This window comes from Perca flavescens, chromosome 15 (genome assembly GCF_004354835.1).
Source record: "Perca flavescens isolate YP-PL-M2 chromosome 15, PFLA_1.0, whole genome shotgun sequence".
Taxonomy (NCBI): domain Eukaryota; kingdom Metazoa; phylum Chordata; class Actinopteri; order Perciformes; family Percidae; genus Perca; species Perca flavescens.
In genome coordinates, this window is record NC_041345.1 from 29,373,195 (window position 1) to 29,381,207 (window position 8,013).

Sequence of the window (8,013 nt, forward strand, 5' to 3'; positions counted from 1 at the left end):
TGACCAATGACAGTATTAGCAAGCAACTACAAGTAACCAGGTCAAAGGTTGAACTTGATGATGATTTGACATCAAATTGTGTAGAGAGCTCTGCAGGGTCTGCAGAACTTTGTCGGCTTGGTATACCCTAAACTTAATTGGGACAACATTCCTGGCTATTCAATTCAATACTGTATGAGATATATATCCAGCAAGCCAGGGCGCACCAAAGGTCACCAAAAAAAGGTCAGAAATGCAACCATTGTTATTTCTATTTGAAGATTAGGTTTTCGGTAGAGGTGTGGTAGTTATGCTGTTAAACGACAGTGCTAAGAGTGGTTAGAAAGGAATTAAAAGACAATGCGGGGCGGAGGACGCTTGCTTCCATGGAGTCCTTTAATTCCTGATTAGGGACACCTCGAAGGGCATTATCCCGCTTAAATCAGATGGCCACTTGCAGAAGAAAACAAAATTAAGACCATTGATTTATATCTTCATGCATTTTGCAATCAAAATATAATGTCTTTTCAAAACCCATAACGTCACTTCCCTGGTAACAGCTATAGAAAAACTCAGGAACACCTTGAATTGTGGATACATGAATGTTCGGAAGACTTTGATGACTGAAACGTGATTTATGGTTCTGCGTTAAATCTACGTTGTGGGTACATACATAACTATACGTCATGGCGACGCACGCCGCTCGGCCGTTTCTTTATAGCTTTGCATTTCCCTCAACTCATTTCCGGGTTGTCCTTCTCCATAAACAACATGGAATCAAGGAGAAGGTTAACTTTTCCTATTTAGATTTCCCACCGTGGTCAGAAAGCTCAGGGGAGACACATTGTTTATCTCACTAATGTCTCTAGAGTCGATACTCGCTCCGAGGCTAATCACCGTCACTCTCTCACTTGCTCTACCCCACACTAGCCCACGCACACACGCTTGCCGGCCCTGCTATTCTCTTAAAGAGATCGATCCGCACACCAACGCACAAGTATAAACTTCAGGCCACTTACGTAGGCTTCGGCAAAACTTTCGCATGGAGCCTCGGCAGAACCGTAAATCACGCTTTATACAGAAGCATTTATTGGAATTGATCAAGGCGATTTGAAGGCAGACAGTACAGTTTAACCATGATGTGTTATCGTGCAGTGCTGTCCCCAACTCTGAGGTTCCTGTGTCTCCCCCAGATGCATATATATTTCTTGCTCAAGCTGTCAAGTTTGTTAGGCCAAGATATTCATGGCGCCAAAACAAAAGATGCTCACCTAAATCCTATCTCTCACTGGGATGTATGCTAAAGTGTCTCAGACCCCTTTACCCTGTTTTCACTGACCTTCCAAAAGGAGACAGTCCTGGAACAAAACATTCCCTTATCATGCAGCTGCCTAGACTCCCTAAATATGTAGAGACACAAACATATATTCATTCATTAACAGGTTTGGTTATTAGAGGCCGGCTGAACATTCCTGTCCCCTGAGGGTTTGACCAATACCTGGAACAATCATTGCCATCCCATAAGGTTCTTATGCTATGGAAACGTTGTCCGCTGCATCAACAAATAAGTCAAACCTTATATACGAACTGGCAACGGGAGATATTTCTAGTCCACTCAGCTCCTAGGACCCTTTGACTCAGCTATAAGCCAGAAAGCTAACGTTATGCTAGCAAGATTCAAAGTCGATACCATTGCATACGGTTGTCAGCAGTATGTTTAACAAGATTTTAACCCTGGTGTTGTCTTCCCAACGACCATGCAAACATTTTGTTCGACTTTTGTCGTTTTTCCAGATGTTTTTGTCACTTTTGTCAAAGTCTTTTGTCACTTTTTTCTGATGTTTTTGTCGATTTGTTCTGCGCTTTTGACGTTTTTTGTTTTTATCCCCCACGTTTTTGAAGCGTTTCCCGACATTTTTGTCACTTTTTTCGTTCTTTTATCAATATTTTTTAAAATGCTATAAAATCGAATAAAACACCCCAATTCAATGAAAGTAGTGAACTAATTATTTATTTTACTTGTGAAGAGTAACGGTTGTTTGGAACCATCCACATTATTTTTTTTGACAATTTGGTTGAAAAAAAACCCAATTTTTTGAAAATGGGTCAAATTTGACTTGAGGACATCAGGAGGGTTAAATCAATGATAAATAAGCCTGAAATTGTGAGTTGAAGCGAATGGGATGTGAGATGATCGCTGTGTGAAAAAGTTATCAGTATCAGTAAGTTCAGGGGCATCCTGTGATGTTCAGAGGATGACACTCAGCGTAGTAAATAAGACATAAGCTTGTTAACGTGTTGCGATAAATTGTAAATGGAAGCGCATTCATTCTGAACGGTGAGCACACAGTTTCACCGGAACTACTTGGTAACACATTTTATGCAGACCCGTCGCCAGACCTCAGTCTTAAGGGGGGCATATGAAATACATGGGAGGGCACAATTATTATTAGCGTACAGTACGTATATTTATAATAACCATATACTCTTGTTATACTATTCGTACGTAATCATCACGTTAAACATAACCAACAGCAATATGACCAGGTAGCCTATATAGCCTACAACACATTACATAGAAGCAATGTTATGAATATCCATAAAACACTTGACTATACAACATATTAGATGTAACACCAGAAGCATCTCTCAAACATTGCATTTTAAAGCAGTCAACAGAAGGATATGCATTGCTATGCATGTGCCATGAGACATGCACGCACGGACACACACACACACACGCACAGAGACTTTGAACCTACCGGTACTTTGAGTGGAGGCAGCCTGTCCTCTCTCCAGTCCCTCCTGTCATTTGAAGTTGCATGCTTATTTAAGCCCTTGTCTGTAAATCTTAAACCCCTTAATGAAGAAGGTCGCGGCCGATGATACAGATGTGAATTTCCTGCAGGCATAACAAAATGCGGAGTCCTTTTCCACCGAGTATCCTACGCAAGCCAGTCCCTGTTCAAATACCAGCTAGAGGAAAATTATTGTTTTTTTTTAACCAAACATTTTGACTGGATATTTCCTCAACACAACCTGTTTGGGTTTGTCCGTCACACCCCCTGATTCAACAGTTAGTTGTGGCCCAAATGCTGCCCCAGTCGCAGTTGCACTTGACCTGCAGGTCCTGCCAGGCCCAGGGTTGGGCTCCGTGGAGCTACTAGCATCAGGCTCAGACTGTCGTCCAGGGGCTCCTTCTCCAACGACAACATCAGGAGGCGTTGGTGTCGTATCCAATTTGGCAGAGGAGAATGTTGGTGGGCTTTTCAACCACTTACGGATATCCGTGACTAACTGAAGCGAGTAAGCCGGCAAAAACTCATCCAGCTTTCAAAAATGTGCGGTAACTGTTGAGCGCCTACACTGACGTAGGCTACGTCACGTTGTAGCCTAACTTTCTTTTTAGTAAGGCCGTGATAGGCTGTTGCAGTGTAGATTCCCATCAATCAAAACAAAAATCACACCATTATTTATATTTTTTATGTTTTAATGATAAAGAATGCAACATTAATGCAACACAAAATTAGCAACTATGATAATATAAAATAAAAGTCATTTTTTTAGAAGAGCGAGAGGGGCACAAGCATTTTTGGGGGCGGGCCCGGCCCCCTATGGCCCGCCCATAGCGACGGGTGTGATTTTATGGACACACTGCAGCCGATCAGAATTGAGTGTTCTCAGAGGCCATTGCACAAAATGTAATATTCTACAAAATCACTGTAACTACATTTGACCTTATTTGGTGCATTGATTTTATTTGGCGAATGTTCTGTAGCTCTTTTAATAAGCTGTTATTATGACACGTGTAGTCTCACTTTGCAACGTGCTCTGGTTTAATGGCATTTCTTTAAACCAATAACAGTCGTCATTGGCGGCGCTAAACTCCGCACGGAGCCACTGCAAAATAGTCGTGCGAGAGGAAACTCAGATTGGACAGATAGTCTCGCTAGCTGCCTGGATTTACCCTGCAGAGATCTGAGGTGCAGTCAACCCTAGTCTTCATAAATCCACCGGAGTTTAAAATTCCAACACAATGGAAACGGACATCGGTGAAAATTCATACATCCGGCGGAATTTCCTGTAGCACCGGAGCAATTCCGGAAGTGGAACGTCAAGGATATAGACTATGCTACATGATACCTTTTGTACTGTCATGGTCTAAAGACACATTTCAGTGCCAAGTAGAACTTTTCTGGGTGGCCTGATGCTTGATGGAGCCTACCCATTTCTCCAGCCACCTGAGCGTGTTTGAGAGCGATCAGTGAGGCCCTGCTTGCCACCTTATGAGCATCGTGACAGTTTTATAGTGACAGGGTGTGGATGTCAGACGGGAAGGAGGTACAGGAGACAGAACATAAGCCAAAGAAAACACAAAAAAAAAACACCATTAGAGGAGAGAATAAAAGGGAACAGGGTGACAGGGTCAGTTTGGTTGGAGCTTCAATAGAGATGCTATCTGTTCCAGACTCTGAGCAGACATTCATATGGACAGAAACACGATGAGAGGAACAGGGGAAAGAAGACAAACAAGGAAGAAAAGAGAACAGATAGAAGATAATTATATTCTTTTGTCCACAGGAAAAGTAGTCAACAACAAGAAAAAGAAATGGAAAGAAATATGGCAAAAATGAAAGAGAACGGCAAGCAAGCTTTGAACTGACCAGGGAAGCAAAGGAGAGAGATGGATGATGGCGGGAGGAAGATGTGACTGAAATAAAGAGGACTGGACAGACAGAAAAACAAGGAAAAGAGGGAGAGGAATGAGTGATTGAGGCACCAGTAAGTGGTGGATGAAGTGGAGAGATAACAGTGACAGGGGTACCAGCGGAAAAAAAAACACTCCATTTATTACCAGAAAAATGGAGGAAAAACAAACGAGGGGGAGACTGAGAGGCAAACAGAGAAAGAGACTGACAAGATTCCATGATTCAGAAATGAAAACTGGTTTGCACTGCTGAATTCTTGCTAGGGGACTTGATTTGTTATGACAAGTTCTTTTTAATTAGGTAAAATGGGACAACGAAATATGTGTCTTACAATTCCTATCCCAACACAGTTAAAGATAATGACTTAACTAATTCTTGTTTAAATGCAAAGTCTTATTTAACAACCTGCACAGAACTGCAGAAACAGTTTCAAGTTTTTAAGGTCTTTATTGTCATGTGCACAACATTCACAGAGAACCAGTCGTAAATCTTACGTCTCAAGCAACAATGCTCATCAAACCATACCACTTAAAACAAACAGCATGGGCTTTGACCTGCTTTCAGCTAAATATCGACATTCTGTCCATTAAGAAGAGCAAGCAATACAGTGTGGAGAGCAGGAAACCATGAGCAACGTAACGTCACTGTCTAATGAAGCTGTAATTGTAATTGTTGGTATGCCACCAAAGCGACTCCTAACAGACTCTTATTTAAAGGTGTCTAAGTCAATCACTGCTCATGCACACACATGAATTCTCCCTTGTGGGGGGAGGGGCTTAGGAGACCGTTTTGGGCTTTAGCAGAAAGGGGGGAGGGACTGAGAAGTTGTTGATGTTCAAATTCTTTGGCTAAGTCCTGGATCTTTGCAATCCTACCTACAGCACCTTTACCTGGTTTCACAATATTTGTTACCTGTCAGCTCTGCAAAATGTATGCTGAATTGTCTATTTTACAAATATTAGTTTTGCTTCATGTGGTTGAAGTTGGACAATGATGGCATGACGTGGCTATTCAATACATTCTGACTCCCATCGTGTAAAATACGAATGCTTGGTGCCTTTGGCGATGTTATTAACGCTAAAAGTCTCCTTTAGCATCATATCTAAACGCGCTTGTTGTGGTGTGTGGCGGGAGAGTGAGGACCCAAATGCAGAGAGAGGCAGGCAGGAGATGGTGGAACTCAGGGATTTAATAAACGTAAAACGGCAGTACAAGACTGGAAACTTACAAAAATAAACTGACAGGAAAAACATAGGCAGGAGCAATACAGACGCAGGAACGGACACAAAGCATAGGGAGGAAACACAAGGGCATGGCCACAAAACGATCTGACAAAAAACAAAGGGAACACAGAGGCTAAATACATGAGGTAATTAACAAATGAGGGACAGGTGATACAACAGGTGAAACACATCAGGGCGGGGCAGGACAATCAACAAAGGCGGGAAAACACCGAAAGTAAAGTTAGACATGACAAGACAGAAAGCAGACTATCAAAATAAAACAGGAAACAGGAACACAGACAGAAAACATGAGGACAACTAAACACAGAAACGTGACACAATAAACAGGGAGAAAACCACACAGAAAACTACAAAACCAGATACAGACAACAGAAATGAACCAACAGGTAACAGAAACTGAACAAAATGCAAAGCAAAACACTGAAACCATAACAGAAGGTTGGTGGTTCGATCCTTGTCCCTGCAGTCCCATGTCGAAGTGTCCTTGGGCAAGACACTGAACCCTGAGTTGCCCCCAATGCTGCGCATCGGAGTGTGAACATATGTGAATGATTATCTGATGAGCAGGTGGCACCTTGTACGGCAGCCTCGGGCCACAGTGTACGAATGTGTGTGAATGGTGAATGGTTCCTGTACAATGTTAAAACGCTCTGAGTAGTCGTTAAGACTAGAAAAGCGCTATATAAGAAGAGTCCATTTACTTGGTCGGGACTATTGGCGTCACTTTTGGGGCAGTTAGGTTAAGGAAAAGATGGTGGGTGGGTGCATAAAACTTACATTTCTGTGACGCGGGACAAGAACGGGACAGTTGGGTTTAGATAGAGAAGAATGGGACAGTTGGGTTTAGATAGAGAAGAATGGGACAGTTGGGTTTAGGAAAAGAAGAAAGAGGCAGTTGGGTTTAGGAAAAGAAGAACGGGACAGTTGGGTTTAGATAGAGAAGAATGGGACAGTTGGGTTTAGGAAAAGAAGAAAGAGACAGTTGGGTTTAGGTAAAGAAGAACGGGACAGTTGGGTTTAGGTAAAGAAGAACGGGACAGTTGGGTTTAAGAAAAGAAGAACGGGACAGTTGGGTTTAGATAAAGAAGAACGGGACAGTTGGGTTTAGGAAAAGAAGAAAGAGACAGTTGGGTTTAGGTAAAGAAGAACGGGACAGCTGGGTTTAGGTAAAGTGTTTTCATTTTATCATATTCATTAGACAGAGGGGGCAGGAAGAATTACGTTATTTAAACCGCAGAAACAATACGGTGACAGACAAACACACACTCATCCACACACACACACACACACACACACACACACTTTTTTGTTTTACAGCCTGCCATCAGGGTGTATTGTCCAAACAGCAGGTTGTGTTTTGGACGGCTTACTTGCTAGCTGGAGGGAGACAAATGAACACACACATACAGTACTTCATCACTGCCTGCAGGATGGGAGCAACAACTGACATGTGCTAAGCCTGCGTGCGTGCGTGTGTGTGTGTGTGTGTGTGTGTGTGTGTGTGTGTGTGTGTGTGTGTGTGTGTGTGTGAGAGAGTGCGTGTTAACGACTCTTTGTAATTCGATTTCCTCCTCTCCATAAACTTGTCTGCCTTGTCTCTCTGCGTCTCTCTCCAGCCATATAACAGATCAGTTCAGTGTAAAGGCTGTTCCTGGACCACATTGAAAAAGAATGCTAGTCCACTGAAGCTTCCTTTTAAATTAGGCTACTGAACATATTTTTCTTATGACATTCTGAAGACTTGGCTTCAGCCTTTGTACTTTATCTTTAACCTTTTTTCTAACATTTAAAAAAAATTACTCAATCAAGAGTATTATCCAGAGTCTCCGAAACTTACCCTGTAACTTTACTCAGAAGCCGGGGTAACAAGGCAGGACACCTTCGCTGGTTTTGGAGGAGCTCAAACCTCAGACTCTAGCTACTGTATATCAGTGTATCACTTTATATCTTCACCACTAACCTTTAACTCTCTTCTGCTCTGATCTCTCTCTTGTCTGCTAATACCCCATCTCCTTTGTGTCTCTCTCTCTCTCTCTCTCTCTCTCTCTCTCTCTCTCTCTCTCTCTCTTGCTTCAGCACCG